General features: G+C 29.3%; 2 protein-coding genes across 2 annotated transcripts in view; both read right to left on the bottom strand.

Annotated features, from left to right (window-relative positions):
* Nucleotides 1-17755, bottom strand: part of LOC135962247 (box A-binding factor) — a 125878-nt gene extending 108123 nt beyond the window's left edge. The window contains exon 1 of the mRNA XM_065514070.1: nt 17729-17755. The gene's annotated coding sequence lies outside the window, so the exon portion shown is untranslated. The remainder of the gene's footprint in view (nt 1-17728) is intronic.
* The window catches only part of LOC135962060 (uncharacterized), a 586654-nt gene that overhangs the window by 546871 nt on the left and 19520 nt on the right, over nt 1-20263 (bottom strand). The window lies entirely within an intron of this gene.

The raw sequence follows: 20263 nt of genomic DNA, 5'->3' as shown, positions 1-20263 counted from the left end.
TTGAATGAATGACTGCCTGAATGCATGCATGCATGCCTGGGTGACTGACTATTTTTGCTGGTGGTTTAATGAATGTTATTGCTGTTCATTGTTGCTGCTGGCTTGCTAAACTCTAACATGATGGAGAGAATGACTGACTGTAGTGCTAACAAATTGCAAAATCTGCAACAAAAAAAAACCTAAAATGTTTTAAAGATCTTTATATTGATTTTTATAAATTAATTTAATACACAAATCTTTAATAATACGCTGAAATAATAATTATGATCAATAAAAATTCAATGATTTTGGCTTTTTTTTATCCTATTAACAAGCTAACAATTTTATGTCTGTCAAGCCGCAGTTTTAATTGTTTGTATTATTGGTCAAGGAGTTGCAAAAAAAATTATAGAATTAAAAACAAGGTGTTGCTCATGTTTTATTTTTTTGTTGCTGCAAAAAGAATTCAACATGACTTGTTTATGTTTTCAAATATGAAATGAATCGAAATGCATGAAATGAAACTGAATCATGCGTAAAATTAATAAACCATGATTAAATTGAAAGCAACATTAAGTCAAATATAATTAGCATGTAAAAAATGTTATTTTTTAAATAAAATATTTTAAGACATATTTTCAAAATAGAAAATATGTTAAACATTTTTTAGATATTGTATTCAATATATGAAATATAGAAGATTTGGTAGAAATAGTTTAATATTGAAAATATGCTCGCTATAATTTCAATATTGAAAATATGCTTGATATATTTTGAATATTGTTTTCAAAATATTTTGAATATGCTCGACATTTTTTTCAGTTTAGAGAATATGCCCTAAATATTTTCAATATAGAAAGCATTTTCAAGCATTGAAAACATGCTTGCCATATTTTGAATATACTTGACAATTGGAAATTACATATCGACATTAGGGTGGCCCTTAATAAACGAAAGTTGGATTTTGGCCATTCTCACCCTCCAGTTTGGTGAACATTAGCAAAAAAATCATCCTGAAAAAATTTTAGGTAAATCGGTTGGGGTTAAGACGTGCCGCAAGCCCTCTGAAGTTTTGAGATGCATTTACAAGGGGAAAAAATGCATTTTTTTCAGTTTTTGTAAAAATTTTGCCTTTAAAAAATTACTTTTGTAATTTAATTTAAAAGAATCGAAATGTGTACGTAATTGTCGTTCTAATGAGACATAAAAAACAGAAATCGGTCAAAAAATGTTAAAGTTATTAAAAATTCGCCAGGCCATTAACGTGTCTCAGGCCACTAGAACATGAAATGTAGGAACAAAATTAACATATTTTGAGAAATATTAAAATAAAAGCTCATTTTTACTTAAAATATGTCCATATTTACTTGTATATGAGTTTTTGTCTTCGTAGGATACCGTTAACCTATTCTTAGGTATGAACAAAAAAATTTAATTTTTTTAACGGCAGTTTCAAAACTCCATTTTCAAATTTTTAAAAATTTTGTTAAACAAATTTCAGAATTTTTTGATCATCTCATTGGGATTTATTAAGAGTATAATAGGGAATAAAAATGTGAAAAAATTATGAAAATATCTCTTATAGTTTTTCCGTACCTGCGATTTAAATTTTGAAATTTTCGAGAAAAAACAATTATTTGGCAATTTTTAGGCCAATGAGCTCTATTTTCTTACTCTTATGAATTTTAAGCAAAACTTAATTAGAATATTATAGTCCAGATAATTCTAAATATACTCTGAAACTTTTTGATAGATATCCCACTCGCATCCCACTAAGCGACCAAGTAGGTGTTCAAGGAAAATATCTAAACTTTATTTTAAGAAAAAAAAAAAAAAAAAAAAAAGACGTATTTTAAAAAAAAGTCAAAAAAGTTTTTGATTTCGGAAAAAAAATATTAAAAATTTTTTATTTTTTTTTTTAAATATTTTTTTTCGAAAGATCGAAGAAATAGCTATCTATACTATTTGGGACACATTTTGCTAAGAACAATAGGTAATAAGTTACATGGATAAGAAAAAACCCCTGTTTGACCAAATTGTCAAAATTTTACCCCCTATAACTCAGAGAGTTCTCGACCGATGTTGTTGAAAAATTGTGTCTGAGTTACTATCCAATAGAGCTAACCTTGGTGCAAATTTCATCCCGATCGGAAGACATCGATTTCAAAAGTTGGTTCACTTGACATGAAATTCCCCACATACATCGTTGCAATGGACTTTGAAATATTTATCATTATTGTTATCTAATGATATTGTCTATATTAATGACTTACTTAGTAATCCAGATATAGATCAAAAATATTGAAAAATCGAGGTTGTCCCGGTTTTTTCCTTATATCTTATAATATTTTTCAATACAGAGAACATGCCAAACATATTCTAAATATTGAACATTTGATAGACATATTTTAAATAAAGACAATATGCTGGACATGTATTGACTAAAGAAAACGAGCCCGACATATTTGAAATACTGAAAATATTCTCAAAATATTTTCAATACTGAAAACAAGCTCGACGTAATTAAAAAATATGGTCGACCAATACTGAAAACAGAAAACATGAGCGAGCGACTATTTTTAATACTAAAAATATGCTTGACATATTTGAAATATTGAAAATATGTACATTGTATATTCTACCTATATTGAATCTAGAAAACATTCCCAACATATTTTCAATACAGAAAAAAAGCGCAATATATTTTCAATAAAATGTTATCTATTTGAAGTTGCAAATAGCCAATACAGAAAACCTATCCAACTTATTTTAAATGTAGTAAACATAGCCGATATACATTTAAAATTTTGAAAATATGCTCAAAATATTTTCAATACAGAAATGAAGTCCTACCTCTATTAAATATTTAAAATATATCGGAAATATTTTCAACAGAGAGAACATGCCAAACATCTTTTAAACAAAGAAAATATGCTGAACGTATATTGAATAAAGAAAACAAGCCCGACATATTGGTATTATTGAAAATATATCCAACATATTTTTAATAAAGAAAACATGGACGGCATATTTTAGATATTGAAAATATTCCCGACCTATTTTAAGTACTGAAAACACGTCCGACGTATTTTTAATATTGAAAATATGTTTCACCACAATTGGAAACACAAAACCTGCCCCGACTATTTTCAATATCGAAAATAAGCCCACTTTGTTTTCAATACTAAAAACAAGGCCGACATATTGGCCCATAATCATAGTCAAAAATAAAGTACATTTTAAGAGAATTAAACTCGACTTTACTTAAGAGTGGACTTTAGGTCTATCATAGACAAGTTAAAGTATACTTCTGACGCTGAAGTCGACTCTAAATATAAAACTAGCTGAAGTTGTTTTTAACTCGTTTAACAACAGCATCAGCTGTTCTTCGCCGAGAAAAAAGTTCGTCACAAAGTAAAAAATGTTTAAGTTACAAGATATTGGTAGAGATTTTGCAATTATTGAACAGTTATCAATAAAATTAGTACCAAAATATCGTAATTATTATTAATTAATCTTATCTTTTCCATTTTTAAACATCAAACAACTTTCTTTCTTTAGATGTCCCGGTTACTTTTATTGTTTACGTTTTTTTTTTTTTTTTTAATTTTGTATGTCAGCTGTTCAGCGTTGCCACTTGTCTGTTTTTTGTTGTATATTTTATGAAAACATTTTCTACATTTGCGGTGGCACCCAGTTAAAGTCGGTTCAATTTAAAACATACTTTAATTTTGACTATGGTTGCAAATTTATAAAAAGCAGGTTTTAATTTTAAAGTTGATTTTAAAAAGAACCGACTTTAGTGTTTGACTATGATTATGGGCCATTTATTTTAAACTAGTAGCATTTACTAATGTTAGTTCTTCAAGTTTCTACCACCCTCATACACCTGCCTGTTCTTATTTATTTGCAAATAAAATATCTAAATTTGTACTGCATACTTTAGGGAGCTTTTTTATTAATGTTGATTGGACTAAAAAAAAAATAATTCCGAGTTTTACCCAGAATTTCTGAATTTTTTTCTCTTTACAAACCATCTACTGAAAATTTCGAATCGAATAAAAAAAAATCAGCCAAATCACTCTAGCCGTTCTCACGTGATACATGGACCAGTTAATTTTTATATATATTGAATGAAAAAACAAGCCAATTTACTTTCAATATAAAAAATTACCGACATATTTCTCAATATTTGAAATACCTCTGCATTTTTTTAAATATGTCGAGTATATTTTCAGTACAGAGAACATGCTAACTTATATTAAATATAGAAAATTTCGCCGAAATATTTAAAATAAAGAAAATTAATCGATTTAAATATAGACTTGTTCAATATATTTTAGATATGGAAAACACCCCTGATATACTACAAGGTGGCGCAAAAGTAAACTTCCGATGTTTTTTGGCAGTAATAAAAAAAAAAAATTAAAAACTTTGATTCTTCTTGTGGATTATTTTTATTTGGTCTTTTAATTTTTTTTACATCAAGTCGAGAATATAATGTCATGTAAATGGCCGCCGCCACAGTTGATTGTCATTTGAGCCCTTTTTATGGCATTTTCCATCACTTTGGCCAAAACTTCCGGCGATAGGTTCTCACATTCTTGACGGTTATTGTCTTTAAGAGCTGCAAGAGTCTGAGGCTTGTTGACATAAACCCGCGACTTCAAAAAGCCCCACAAAAAGAAGCCTGGATCGGTCAAATCAGGCGATCTTGCTGGCCAGTGCAAATCGCCAAAACGGGAGATTAGGCGCCCGGGAAATGCATCCTTCAGCATATCAGTTGTGGCATGTGTAGTGTGTGCCGTTGCACCGTCCTGTTGGAACCACATGTTTTCCAATCCCAATTCATCAAGTTGCGGCAAAAAGAACTCGTTGATCATTGCTCTGTAGCGCTCACCATTCACAGTAACCGTTTGGCCCGCGACGTCTTCGAAAAAAAAGGTCCGATGACTCCTCAAGCAAAAACAGCATACCATACAGTGACTTTGATCGGGTGTAATGGCTCTTCGTGGGTTACACGCGGATTTTGAGTGCCCCAGAAGCGTAAATTTTGCTTATTTACGTACCCGCTAAGATGGAAATGGGCCTCCACTCATGATTATTTTTGATGAAAAAACCGACCGATTATTGGTCAAATAAATAGTCAGCAATATTCCGCGTTCTGGAGCAGTGTAGCGTAACATTGTTTATTAACGTGTATTTCGCATGTGTTTACTACACAAATGTCAAAACAGAACTGACATTAGGGGCCAATCCCAAAATTTATAGCATTTTCTGATGGGAGGATTACTTTTGCGCCACCTTTTATTTAGAATTTTCAATATTGGAGATGTCAATTATTGGAGTTTTATTTTAATCGAATTTTTTTTTTTATTATGATTATTCGATTATTCGAACGAATAATAAATATTATTCGAATATAAAATATATTTAAAACCAGAAAATGTTCAATACGATCAATTGAGATAGGTAGCAAACAGTTCAAAATTGAAGGACACAATCAACTACAAAAATATATCTAAGATCTCAATAAACAACTTTCTAGAACATATTAACTCCCTAGGAATGATTCTTAACACCGTTTAGGTAGGTCAATTTAAGTGAGTAAGAAAAAACTAAAGGAATTAAGTGTTTTGGGCCATAAACTATTAAATTATTATAAACTAAAGCATGCTTTTAGGCAGCTTAAAACAATTTATTTATTTCGAATTTTTTAAAGTTTTTTATGATTTAGATCTTGAAGATGAAGTTTTATTGATTTTATATGTTCACAATTTTTGTTCTTTATGACAAGGGCTACAACTTTGCCTCAGAGAGTAAATCAAAATTCCGAACTGTTTGCAAGATATGAGCCTGAGAAAATGATAATTTTTTTGCAAAAATTACACCGAGTCCCCAAATCTTTGGGGGTCCATAAAAAAAAGTGCATGACTTTGGGCAAAACTGGGAGACACGGTCCCTTTTTGTTTTGGTCTTTTATCACGTAATGGTGACCGTATATGGTTATATTTCCATGACTCAAAAAATTACAAACAGTTTATTCAAATGACAATTTTATTCCCAAAATATTTGTGCTAATTATTTCATCATTACTGCAACACAGTTGTTTTTATCAATCCAAATTTTTTTATTTTATTTATTAAATTAATTATACCGTTTCACCACATATAGCCAGGTATTTTGATAAATAAATAAATGTTAACGATGACACATTCTTTGAGGCTTACAATGGAAACACTGAGATTGCAACATTTTATTTACACAGTTAATGATCTTAACGTTTTCATTTAACAAATTAGCAAAATTTTAAGCACGCTGTTGTTACATACTTACTCACAAAAAAAAATCCCACATTTAGTTTTAAAATTGTGTAATACATATGTATTTCTAAAACAATAATAAGCAACACCTTTTAATTTACGTTTTTTTGTTTCTTTCTGATTAATTATTTGTATTTTTTTATTTTTTTTTTTGGTTTATTTTTTTTTTTACACAAAACATTGAATGAATGAGTGAATTTGAGTACAAAATGTCACGCATGTAAAAAAAAGCTAAATTGTATGGATGAGCTTGATTTATTTGTTAGATGAATGCTTCGATAGATGAATGAGTGTTTTAAAGCTGGTTTTTTTGTGAACATTTAAATTACTGATATATTGTTGGATTCATCATCTTTATCGAATTGGCATTAATATGCCATCTCAAAACATCTTTATATTTGCTGGTTTTTATAGCCCACAGTGCTTAGTTTCTTGAGCAATTTAATACCTGCTTGGTTTTTTTTTGGCAAAAAAGGGTAAGTTTTGTTTATGTTTTTGGTATTAACACGCCTAACAAATTTGAAAATGTTTTTGGGTGGGAAATTACATGTTCATTTTTATTATAAGATTTGACCTATTGACATGCTGATAATGGTGGATATTTTTTTTCTTTTAATAACAAAATCATTAGTCTATAAACAGTTATGTGAGGATCTGAAAAGTCGTGATCGCCCGCCTGTACACATTAGTGGTGAATTTAACACTTATCAAGTAGAAGTGTTATATTCGGCTCAGCCGAATCTTATATACCCACCATCATTATTGTTACGGAATTGTACTTGAATTCAAATATAACGATTTTAATGGCTGATTTAAAGTTGCATAATGCTATTTGAAAGCAATGCCTCTCAAACTGTAACATATCTGTGAACATTTTTAACATTAAATAAAAGTTTTGAGTTGATCATTGATCGTAAGTATGGCAACGCTGAATGTTTGCTGCGACTCGTATATTCGAATTCGAATATACGAGCTTTGACAGTTAAAGAACATTATAGAAAGTTCACCAGAGATGGCGTGTGCTCTAGGCTTCGAATATACGAGCTTTGACAGTTAAAGAACAATCTAGAGTGCAGTCGTTAGTGATTTTATCAGAGATGCTATTCGAATAAACATCAACTGAGTGCCTTAAAGTGTGCTGTATTTTAAAGTGAATTCTTGTACATTATAAAGTGTGTCTGTATTTCTGCGAATTTATAAACGTGTATAAAAAACACTAAGCAATCAAAAGTATCCGGTTTATTTAAAGGAAATAAATCAACGTTTTGAAAAGGTTAAAACGTAACAATATGTAGTTTTGTCCTACTATGGGGACTTGAATCAGTTATTGTCAGATTTGCTGCATAATCACTATATGGTGCTTAAACAGTATTTCGGGGGGACATTTGTATGGGGGCTAGGTGAACTTATGGACCGATATTAGCCATTTTCAATACCAAACAAACCTTTACAACCGAGAGTATTTGTGGAAAATTTCAGCCAACTAGCTTCTTTCGATTGGGCTCTATCGTGTTTTCAACAGACAGACAGACGGACGGACATAGCTAGATCGTCTTAGAATCAAAATGAGTTCCGTTTTATGTCACGTACGATATACCCTTATTACGCTCAATATTTTGGAAAACAATATTTCGAAAGAACTTTTTATTATTTTAAAATAAAGTAGCCTCTGAATGGAACATAAAGATCAAATTATTTTTCAGATACTCTTATTTTTTCAAAATCTATTTCACTCTATAGGCGCACAAATGTCACGTACGATGATATGGAATTGCCCATATATAATTTTTGGTTCTACGACCAATATTTCGATATGTTACAAATGGAATGAGAAAATCAATATGGAGGTTATAAAAATATTATTTTAAGAATCTTTAAAGTATTTTTGATTTTTATAAAAAAGTGTGTGTAAATCACGCTTACGTCTGTAATACAAAACCAAACTTAGTGAAACTCATCCAAAATGTTTATCAGGGGCTTAAGTAATTCACTATTGAAATTTAGTAAAATTGCTTTAATAGAACAAAAGTTATGAAGCAAAATGTAAGACTACCTCGAATTTTATTTTTTTTTGTTTTTTGCGAAAACTAATATTTTAACACTGTTACTTTAGCTTAACTTGTCGTTGTAATGTGTATAAGCAAGTATCGTGTTGTTGTATTGTCAAGCAAATTTTGGATACTGTGTTCCAAAGTGAAGAGTATCCCAGAGAGAGCGTTATGCATCGATCGTAGCAAATAGTAGGCGGATGGGGCAAGGTCTGGACTATACGGCGGGTGAGGCAAAACTTCCCAACCACTTCATTCTAACTACTTTTTAACAGGTATTCAACATGTGGCTGAGTGTTGTCATTATGGAATATTACATTTTGTAAATCCCGCATTTTCAATATTTGTTTTTTTTACAAAATTTTCTAACAAAATTCACTCTTTTTATATTTCCTCTCATTTGAAATGTGAGTTGTTTTCTTATTTAAGATGATATCAGGGGCTTATATTCAAAAAGGTTTATCTGCAGATATATTTATACTGCAGTTAAGCCTTTTTGAATATAAGCTATCGATATGTGTTTTCATACTGTATTCATATTTGCCATTTATTTATTTTGTTCGGAAATAAAAGTTTTTAAAACTCTCTCTGTGAGTTTCTAATGAAAAAATGTCAAGTAATAATATTGTGAAAATAAGTGGACCCCTTATTTTTAATCTCTGCTTTAAACATTAAATTTAAATAAAAGTTTAACAAGAAAAAGTCAATTATTTTAAATGTTACTTAAATAAGGAAATTACACACTATTTCAAAGATTTTACTACAAAATAACAAAAAAAAGTGATACTTTCCCATAATGATTTACAACTTTTACAGTGTGTTTTTTTTTATTTCCAGTAAAAAGTTTTTCTTAATATTACATTAACACAAAAACAAATTAACCCATTAACATTTATTTAAAAACAAACACTTTAATCTAGGTGTAACTAATTTGTTTATGATATCTTAATGTTTCTTTTAAAACTTTTAATTGCTAATGGGAATTACATCTTGGTTGCCACCAAAAACCACACACCACATGATCTTGCTTTTAGCTATAGATCATTTCAAATGATTTGTGAATTATTGTTTAATTTATCAACTATTTTTTTTGAAATTGATAGCTTTTCAAAGATTTATTTCAATTGTATTAATTGGCTTGGTTTTGGGTTTTGAAAAGAGATCTTTATTATTAATTTTTTATTAAAGAAATGAAGATCACTTAATCATATTGATTTTAAGCCATTAATAAATGAATGAAGATGAGCTTAAGGTCTTGATATGGTGTATTTTAATTAATTTAGATTTGAAAACATTTTTGAAGGTTGTGGCTAAGGATATATTTTATAAGAGTTTAGTTTTCAAGGAATTACAATTTCTTACCGTTATTAAGAAATAACAATAAACATTCATTCAAGTTCCTTTTCAAACATTTATTAATCAGGTAACAGTACTAATTTGTACTGTTACCAGACAGCCGGATCTACGCACAGAGGGATTTTGGTGTCAAAAAGTCAATTTTTCAACCACTTAATTTCAAAAATCAAATGATGCAGTTTTGTACAGAAATGTTTAAAGATGAAATGTACACTTATAGTTTTAAGAAAAATTTTATTTTATTTTATTTTATTTTTAAAAAAATTGAAGTAAAGTCCATGCAAAGGTGTTAAGCAAAAATTTACTTATATTTTCACGCAATTCTGTGGCTTATACAGTGGTTGACAAAACAATGGAAACTTTTCCAAATATTCCATATGTAGCCCAAAATTTAAATTTTTTTTTAGTATTTTACTTGTATAGTTTTTTTTATATAAATTAACTGAAAAACAATCAACATAATTAATTATATTCTGAAAAAAAGGAACAAAAAAGGAAACTTTTCAACTTCTGCAAGAAAGAAGTGTAAAACGAAAATAATATTTAAAAGAACGATGTAAAAAGCATCCTGTTTACAGTTATTTTATTTTATTTTTAAATTCTGGTAATTTTTCACAATTTCTTTTCTAAGTTTTCGCATAATTGCTTTTTTTCAAAGTTAACGAAAATGGCTAAAGTTAAGATTTGTGAAGACTTAAAAAATAAAATAATTAACGATTTTCGTGAGACCGGTTCTGTAAAAACTCAACATTTAGGTGGAAGACCTCGTAAGACTACTCCTAGACAAGATAATTTAATAGCGAGAGAGAGAGTTCAAGAAATTCCCAAAAATAACTCCTCGAAGGGTTGTTAATAGCCTAAAATTAGAAATAAGTACCCGAACAGTTAGTCACAGGGCAAATGAGGCTGGTCTTGGTTGCTATCGTCCTGTGAAAAAACCACTCATTTCTAAAAAGAATTGTTCTGCTCGTCTACAATTTGCCAGGGAGGGATCATTTAAACTGGTCGATACAGAAATGGAATACTGTCCTCTTTTCCGACGAATCCAAATACAATTTAAGAGGCAGTGATGGGAGAACATTTGTAAGACGACCAAAGGGAAAAAGATTGGATCCAAAGTACACAAATAAGACTGTAAAGTTTGGCGGTGGCAATATTATGGTATGGGTATTCATATTATAAAAGATACCATAACGGGTACAGGATACAGAAGCATATCAAACGATGTTATGTATCCATACGCTGAGGAAACTATGCCCCTAGTTTGGAGATTCCAACACGACAACGACCCGAAACACACCTCTAGGGTTGTAACCGAGTGATTACAATCCAACGAGGTACGTCTTTTGAAGTGGTTTGCCCAATCGCAAGATCTCAATCCCATAGAAAATCTATGGGAAGTTGTAGGTCGTAAAGTAAGGACCCAAAATTACACCAGGAAGGAAGATTTATCGGAGACGGTTATAAGGGAATGGCAAAATATTTCAAAGGAGACCATTGACTCTTTAATTGGTTCAATGCATCGTCGATGTGTAGCAGTTATAAAAAATAAGGGATACCCAACAAAATATTGAGTATTGCAAAGTTTAGACCATATTTCTTAAAATAATACCTAAGTTTCCATTGTTTTGTCAATGCCGTAATAAAGAAATCTTTTAATTTTGTTTTCTCATTTTTAGAATTTAATTAATTATGTCTATTGTTTTTTGTTAAATTAAGTTAATAAAAGTATACAAATAAAATACTACAAAAATGTTAAAATTTTTTAAAAAATTATTTCAGATTTCAGGCCACTAATGAAATATTTGGAAAAGTTTCCATTGTTTTGTCAACCACTGTATATGTATTATTTTCCTAATAATACCATTTACCTTTAACATATTTGAAAAATATAACATTTCTCCATAAATAAAAAAAATGATTATGGGGATATCATAAACCGTTAAGATATGCCCAAATAAATAAGTCTCTAAAAATTATTATTTTTTTGATTTTCCATGGAAAAGAAAATTTAGCCCCACTTTCCCACAAGCTGTTTTTTTTATAAAATAGTTTTCGGAACAGGATGAAAACTTAAAATTTTTTGTCGAATAATAAACGATATAATGACTTGGATAGGAAAAATTTTATGCGAAAAAATCTATTTGGATTGTATGGGAAGTGGGCGTTGGGCGTGGTCGATTTTGATAAAATTTTATTTTTTTCTTAGTTTGATCCATATCGGTGCCAAATTTCATAGCTCTACGGCCACTCCTTATAATTTTGGTACTGTGGTACGCACCGAATTGACCCGAATACATTCGGCCCAGCCATCACTGCTGTTACAACAACAACAAAATTTATGCCCGTAATTTCAACAAATCGATATCTAGGGTTAAAATATCCAGCCGATAAATTTACCTAAATGTTATTACTCAAAATACTATTTTATTTGCTTGAAACTGTGTGTGTAAATCACTCTCAAATACAAAATACTTAAGAAAATTAAATGAAACTTTCTCAGAATGTTTATTAAAGTCCTAAGCAGTTTGCTACTGAAATTCATGAAAATGGGATCAGTGGAAAATAAATTATAAAACAAAATGTGAGACATCCTCAAGCTAATAATTACAAACTTAAAAAAATTAACTTTGATAATGCGGTTAAGCTTATTGTTGTAATATGTAAATGATTTTAGAATGTGTTGTTGTTGGAATTTTAATTGTTGTTGTAATTTTAAACATATACATATGTGTGAAAAAATATAAAGAATTCATGCTGCTATAGTAGCACTATTACATTAAATTATATCAAATAATTATACAGCAATATAACTATTATTCCTCTTTTTTGATAATTTCATTGTTTTATCTTATTATTTGTTATATTTATCTAAGCTATTGTGTTATAATGACACAAATAATTCAAATACTTATGTACAATTGTAAATATATGTAATAAATAGTGCTCGTACTATAAATATTTTAGCACATTAACTCATATATCAATGTCTAACTGTTGAAGTGATGTTTTGTTGTTATTGCTGGCTGTTAACACACAATGTTTCATGTTTAAAATAAAATGAAATTTGAAATTGTTTTCTCATTTTAACTTATATCTTATGGATGGATGGATGAATGAATGAATGGATGCTACATATAACACACAGATTTATGAAATTACGTGCATACCAACCAAACTGAATTGCAAAGCAATAGTACTCATAACATCTTGTAAATAAATTTGATTACATACCTACAAACATACTTGATATTAATGTAATGCTTAGACAAACTATCTGTCTCTCTGTCTGTCTACATAATCCGTAGGATGCATGTTTAATGCTGATATGTTGTTTTTTTTGTACTGTATAAATTTTGTCATAATTCAAGTGTAATTACAAGTATTGTTGTCATTTTTTAAATATTTCTGGTTTCATTTGGTCCATAATAAATACTTCTCTCTACTTGTAAAAATTTTCCTCAATATTTTTATGGCATTAACTGTTTACTTTTTTTATGGTAAATTTAGTTGCTATGATCTGCAATTTGTGTAATAAATAGCAACCAAAATTAAACCCTTTTATTACAATATAAAAGTTGTAATGTATTTTTTTTGTTTTCAAAAAACATTTAAATGTTTCAATTGCTGTTTCACTTACTGACATATTTACCACATACAATATGTATGATTAGGTCAGTGTGTTACAGGAATTTTTATGTAGTTGCCTCTAAAAACAAGGTAATAAACTGCAAGACAAATCTGTTTTTAGTTAAATTTTATGAAAGATTTAAAGCTGATTGTAGTTGAGAGGTATTTGTAAAAGTTTTTACAATTAAAATTATAGTAAGTATGTAGTTTTTTTTTGGAGTCAAATTGAAATTTAGTAATGATAGTTTTACTACCAAACCGGGAATGTTTATCAATGGTCATCTCCATAGTGGGGAGGGTATAGCGCTTGTGAAGATGTTTGTAACGCCCAAATGTATAAGATACTGATCGACTCAGTTCAGATCCGTCCGTCCGTCTGGCTGTCCATGTAAAGCTTGTGCGCAAAGTACAGGCCGCAATTTTGACGATACTTCGATCAAATTTGGAACATACATTTGCTTCAGCCCAAGGACGAAGCCTATTGCAACTGACTGAGATCGGTCCATTATTTCATATGAGCCCCACTTCCGAAAATCACTTTAACGAGCATAAAAGACTTAAAAATGTTGGTATCCACATAAAATTCATCAGAAATAAGCTTCATATAGACATGAATCACACATCCTAATTTCATGGCGATCGGTCCAAAAATAAAACAAGTAAGAAACTTATATTCGGCTATGCCGAATCTTATATACCCTTCACCAAATCATACAGAAAGTTGATTTCAAAATACAGACGGACATGGCTAATATCCAGAATGTATATACTTTGTTGGGTTGCAAATGAATAATGTAGAAAAAACAAGCGGAATATACCCTGGCCACTCATGGTAAAGGATATAAAAAAGTTCCGCTGAAGCACACTGATTGTTCACTCAAGCTTATGGTGAATGTGTTCCATCGGTTTAAACATGCGAGATATGGTTTAAGCGGTTCGGAAGTAGCGATTTTGACACGGAAGAAAAATATCGCCAAAGTCAGCTAAAAAAGTTTGAGGACCAAGAATAGAAGGCATTACTGCATGAAGATTGTTGTGAAACTCAACAAGATCTTGCAAAATCATTGGGAGCTACTTAAGCAGCAATTTCAAAAAGTTTGCGAGCAGCAGGATTCATCCATACGAATTGAAATTCGATTTTCTATGTCTGAAATGCTGCTTGAACGCTATAAAAGAAAATAATTTTTGAACCGATGAAAAATGCAATCATTACGATAACCCGATGACTAAGAGATGGTGTGAAGCCCGGCCAACCAGCCGAATGGACACCAAAGTCAAATATCCATGGTATTAAGGTAATTCTCTGTATTTAGTGGGAGCAAAAGGGTCCTATCTATTATGAGGTACTGAAATCTGGTCAGACCATCACAGGGAACCTGTACCGAACTCAACTGATTCGTTTGAAGTGATCTTTGGCCGAAAAACGCCCAGAATATGTGGCCAGACATGAAACCGTAATATTCCATTATAACAATGCTCGGCCGCATGTTGCAATAGCTGCTATAAAGTATTTAAGTATAATGAAGTGGTTGGAAAGTTTTGCCTCACCCGCATCGACCGACTTTTTTTAATAGACAATATCATAATAAACCATCAAAAACTTATTAATTTTTATATTTTGTAATATGATGCTTCAAATTAGTTTACTTTACCTTTTACTTTTACTTTCCTGTAGTCAAAATCATGATTTAGCATGAATACCGTTATGTGTGGTTTTCCACACATGGTATAACTACGTATTTTGCAGTAGCAGCATACTTTTTTTGTAGTCAAAATCATGATTTAGCATGAATACCGTTATGTGTGGTTTTCCGCACACGGTATATTTACGTATTTTGCAGTAGCAGCATACTATTTTTGTAGTCAAAATCATGATTTAGCATGAATACCGTTATGTGTGGTTTTCCGCACACGGTATATTTACGTATTTTGCAGTAGCAGCATACTTTTATTGTAGTCAAAATCATGATTTAGCATGAATAGAGTTATGTGTGGTTTTCCACACACGGTATATCTACTTATTTTGCAGTAGCAGCATACGTTTTTGTAGTCAAAATTATGATTTAGCATGAATAACGTTATGTGTGGTTTTCCACACACGGTATATCTACGTATTTTGCTGTAGCAGCATACTATTTTTGTAGTCAAAATCATGATTTACCATCAATACCGTTATGTGTGGTTTTCCACACACGGTATATTTACGTATTTTACAGTAGCAGCATACCATTTTTGTAGTCAAAATCATGATTTACCATCAATACCGTTATGTGTGGATTTCCACACACGGTATATTAACGTATTTTGCAGTAGCAGCATACCATTTTTGTAGTCAAAATCATGATTTAGCATGAATACCGTTATGTGTGGTTTTCCACACATGGTATATCTACATATTTTGCAGTAGCAGCATACCATTTTTGTAGTCAAAATCATGATTTAGCATGAATACCGTTATGTGTGGTTTTCCACACACGGTATATTTACTTATTTTGCAGTAGCAGCATACTTTTTTGTAGTCAAAATCACGATTTACCATCAATACCGTTATGTGTGGATTTCCACACACGGTATATTAACGTATTTTGCAGTAGCAGCATTCCATTTTTGTAGTCAAAATCATGATTTAGCATGAATACCGTTATGTGTGGTTTTCCACACATGGTATAAGTACGTATTTTGCAGTAGCAGCATACTATTTTTGTAGTCAAAATCATGATTTACCATCAATACCGTTATTTGTGGTTTTCCACACACGGTATATCTACGTATTTTGCAGTAGCAGCATACTATTTTTGTAGTCAAAATCACGATTTACCATCAATACCGTTATGTGTGGTTTTCCACACACGGTATATCTACGTATTTTGCAGTAGCAGCATACTATTTTTGTAGTCAAAATCATGATTTACCATCAATACCACTATGTGTGCTTTTCCACACACGGTATAACTACGTATTTTGCAGTAGCAGCATACTTTTTTTGTAGTCAAAATCACGATCTACCATCAATACCGTTATGTGTGGTTTTCCACACACGGTATATTTACGTATTTTGCAGTAGCAGCATACTATTTTTGTAGTCAAAATCATGATTTACCATCAATACCACTATGTGTGCTTTTCCACACACGGTATAACTACGTATTTTGCAGTAGCAGCATACTTTTTTTGTAGTCAAAATCACGATCTACCATCAATACCGTTATGTGTGGTTTTCCACACACGGTATATCTACGTATTTTGCAGTAGCAGCATACTATTTTTGTAGTCAAAATCATGATTTACCATCAATACCACTATGTGTGCTTTTCCACACACGGTATAACTACGTATTTTGCAGTAGCAGCATACTTTTTTTGTAGTCAAAATCATGATTTACCATCAATACCGTTATGTGTGGTTTTCCACACACTGTATAACTACGTATTTTGAAGTAGCAGCATTATTTTTTTTTGTAGATAATATCATGATTAACCATCAAAAACTTATTTATTTTCATATTTGGTTATTTGATGCATCAAATTAGTTTTTTTTACACAAATATTTCGGTTATGAGTACGGTTACACATTTTTGCTAACAAAATTATGATCCTATTAAAACTTGCAAAGATTTTAAAATGTCTATGGTAAGTGTAAACAACTATATTTTTTCTCTGGGTGTAAATAATTATAAATTAAAAACCCAACAAAGTGGCACACACGCATCTAAACTTAAAGACGTTGAAAAAAATCATAATTTTAAATTATATTTTATAATAATAAATCATAAAGTTTTATTAAATAATATCGTTTTGTTTTGCTACATGAAGCTTAAACTTTGAAGAAACAAAAAAATTAGGCATGACGTTCACGTGAATAATTTTCAATTTAACAATGAGTGACTAGGAATTTATTTAGTTTTTTTTTAAAGATGTTGTTGGTTGGCTTGTTTAAATATTTAAACAAAATTAAACATACAGATATTTTAAATCACGTTTGTCCTACATTTTTGTCAAAAGATGATTATTAAAGCAGCCACACAATTGCAAGATAAACATTTTCAAATAAATATTTTTGCAAAAATTTCGCAACATCTTTAAGATGACTTTTGTTTAGCTATTTGAAATTGTGTTGAGGTTGTAGGGTTATTTGGATTGTCGATAAATTCTTTTCATAGAATATAACATAAGTAATATTCTATTGCCAAAAAGTCTTTGCTTTTCAACACAATTTTTTTTAAGTTATAAATCACGTATGTGTCTCTTGTCTTTTGTTTTGTTCACACAGTGTGATTTGTCAAGATTTTTAAACAAAATTTGTTTTGAAATAATAAACAGAAGTTAAAGTTTAAGAGAACAATTGATGGCAAAAATTATTTAATAAAAGTCATTCTTTTTCAAAGATTCTTACCTTTAATATCGCCAACTCATGAATTCTGTAAAATAAATAAAAAATAAGAAATTGATTAATTAATATGAATGTAAAAGTTTTTCAATTTAAATATTGCTTTCAATTTCATCTTCAAATAAAATCTTGAAAAACAACCTTGAAATTATAGCTTAAAACTTATTCAATTTAAACCCAATCTACGCACTTTTATTTTAACTTTAGACCTTAAATAGACAACATCCAACATAAAAACTAATAAAAGAAATAACAGTAGCCCCGGCAAACAAAAACCTTTACAATTCATTATAAAGATTATCTATCAGCTTTTCTGCTCTTTATTAATTTTCTAGGTATATGAAAGCCGTTGTTTTAAATTAGAATAATCCGTTACTAATAAGCCAGTTAGTTACAAGCTATAAATAAGCCAACCAACTCAGTCCAACACAACGAAATATAAAGCAAAACAAAACAAGTCAGTACAAGCAAGTACTTGTTTAAGCCTGCTCTCCACAACCAGCCAGCATGTTTAAGTTCAAAGTCATTTGAAGATGGTGTTTTTATTTAGCTTTATTTTAATAATTTTATTTTATTTCCAAGACTAGTTATTGTAATTTTGTTGACTGTCTGATGATTTGTTGCGTTTTGTTGTCATTTAAATAAAATATCAAAAAAAATAATAAAAAAATTAAATCTTAAGAACGGTTTCAATTAACCTTGCAGTTGTCTTAAATAGTTGTTTTTTAAATTATTCATCTTTTTTTTTTTGTAATACTCGTACATTCTTTTAAGATTTTTTAGTTTTGTAAACAAACTATGAAAAAAAAGTCTACAAACAGATGTTTGAGTTTAAACAAAACAACTTAAATATTTCCGTAAATATCAACACGAGTTCTAAATAGTAGTCTATTGATATTTAAATGGCGGGATCTTGAGTATTTTAGTACAAATAATATAATACGTATTTAATTAAATTCTTTTGTCAAATTGTAAAATCTGGAACTAGCGGAAGACAATCAAATTTAAATATTTTTAAATTTTAAAATTAATACATCATTTTTTAGAAAAAAAATTTCTTTTAGAACAAAAATTTTTCTAAAATCTCTAATACAACTTTTTTTCTATAGAAAAATCAGTTATACACAAATTTATCTACTGTTATAAACTGTTATAGAGAAAATTTTTCTATAGAAAAAACTGTTATACACAAATTATTTAAAAAAAAAACTGTTATTCACAAATTTTTCTGTAAAAAAAACTGTTATTCACAAATTTTTCTGTAAAAAAACTGTTATACACAAATTTTTCTGTAAAAAAAACTGTTATACACAAATTTTTCTATAGAAAAAACTGTTATACACAAATTTTTCTATAGAACAAAATTTTATACACAAATTTTTCTATAGAAAAAACTGTTATACACAAATTTTTCTATAGAAAAAAAACAGTTATACAGAATTTTTTCAAAAGAAAAAACTATTGTACACAAATGACTATAGAAAAAACTATTATACACAAATTAGTTTAGAAAAAACTGTTATTCAAAAATGTTTCTGTAGAAAAAACTGTTATACACAAAGTTTTCTATGGATAAAACTGTTATAAAGAAATTTTTTTATACAAAAAAGTATTATATAGAAATTTGTCCATAGAAAAACTGTTATACACAAATTTTTCAAAAGAAAAAAACTGTTATACACAAATTTGTTTATAAAAAAACAGTTATACATAAATGTTTATATAGTAAAAATTGTTATACACAAATTTGTCTGTAGAAAAAACTGTTACACTTAAATTTTTCTATAAAAAAAACTGTTATACTCTAATTTTTCTGTAGAAAAAACTGTTATACTCTAATTTTTCTATAGAAAAAACTGTTGCATACAAATTGTTCATAAGTATTATATGAAAATGTTTGAAAAAACTGTAATGAATGCACAATCGTTTCTATGAAAAAATTGTTATACACAAGTTTTTCTATAGAAAAAACTGTTATATAAACATGTTTATATAGAAACAATTGTTATACACAAATTTATCTACAAAAAAAAAAACTGGTATACATAAATTTTTCTGCAGAAAAAACTGTTATACAGAATCTTTTCCGTATAAAAACTATTATACACTAATCTTTCTATTAAAAAACTTTTAAAAACAAATTATTCTGTAGAGAAAAACTGTTAAGTAAAAAATTTTCTATAGAAGAAACTGTTATACACACATTTTTCCCAAAAAAATCTGTTATACACAATTGTTTCTATGAAAAAACTGTCTATGTATTTCGCAACTGTGCTGTTTCAGCCAAAAATCTTTAATCATACTCATAACCGAAAAATTTGCGTAAAATGTGTTGAAGATAAACTAATTTGAAACATCATATAACAAAATATAAAAGTCAATAAGTTTTTGATGGTTAATCATGATATTGTCTACAAAAAAAGTATGTTACTACTGCAAAATATGTAGATATAGTGTGTGTGGAAAACCACACACGACGGTATTGAAGGTAAATCATGATTCGGAATACAAAAAACGTATCTTGCTAATGGAAAAAACTGA

Source organism: Calliphora vicina, chromosome 5, assembly GCF_958450345.1.
Source record: "Calliphora vicina chromosome 5, idCalVici1.1, whole genome shotgun sequence".
Lineage (NCBI taxonomy): Eukaryota > Metazoa > Arthropoda > Insecta > Diptera > Calliphoridae > Calliphora > Calliphora vicina.
This window is presented reverse-complemented; position numbering and strand designations above follow the sequence as displayed.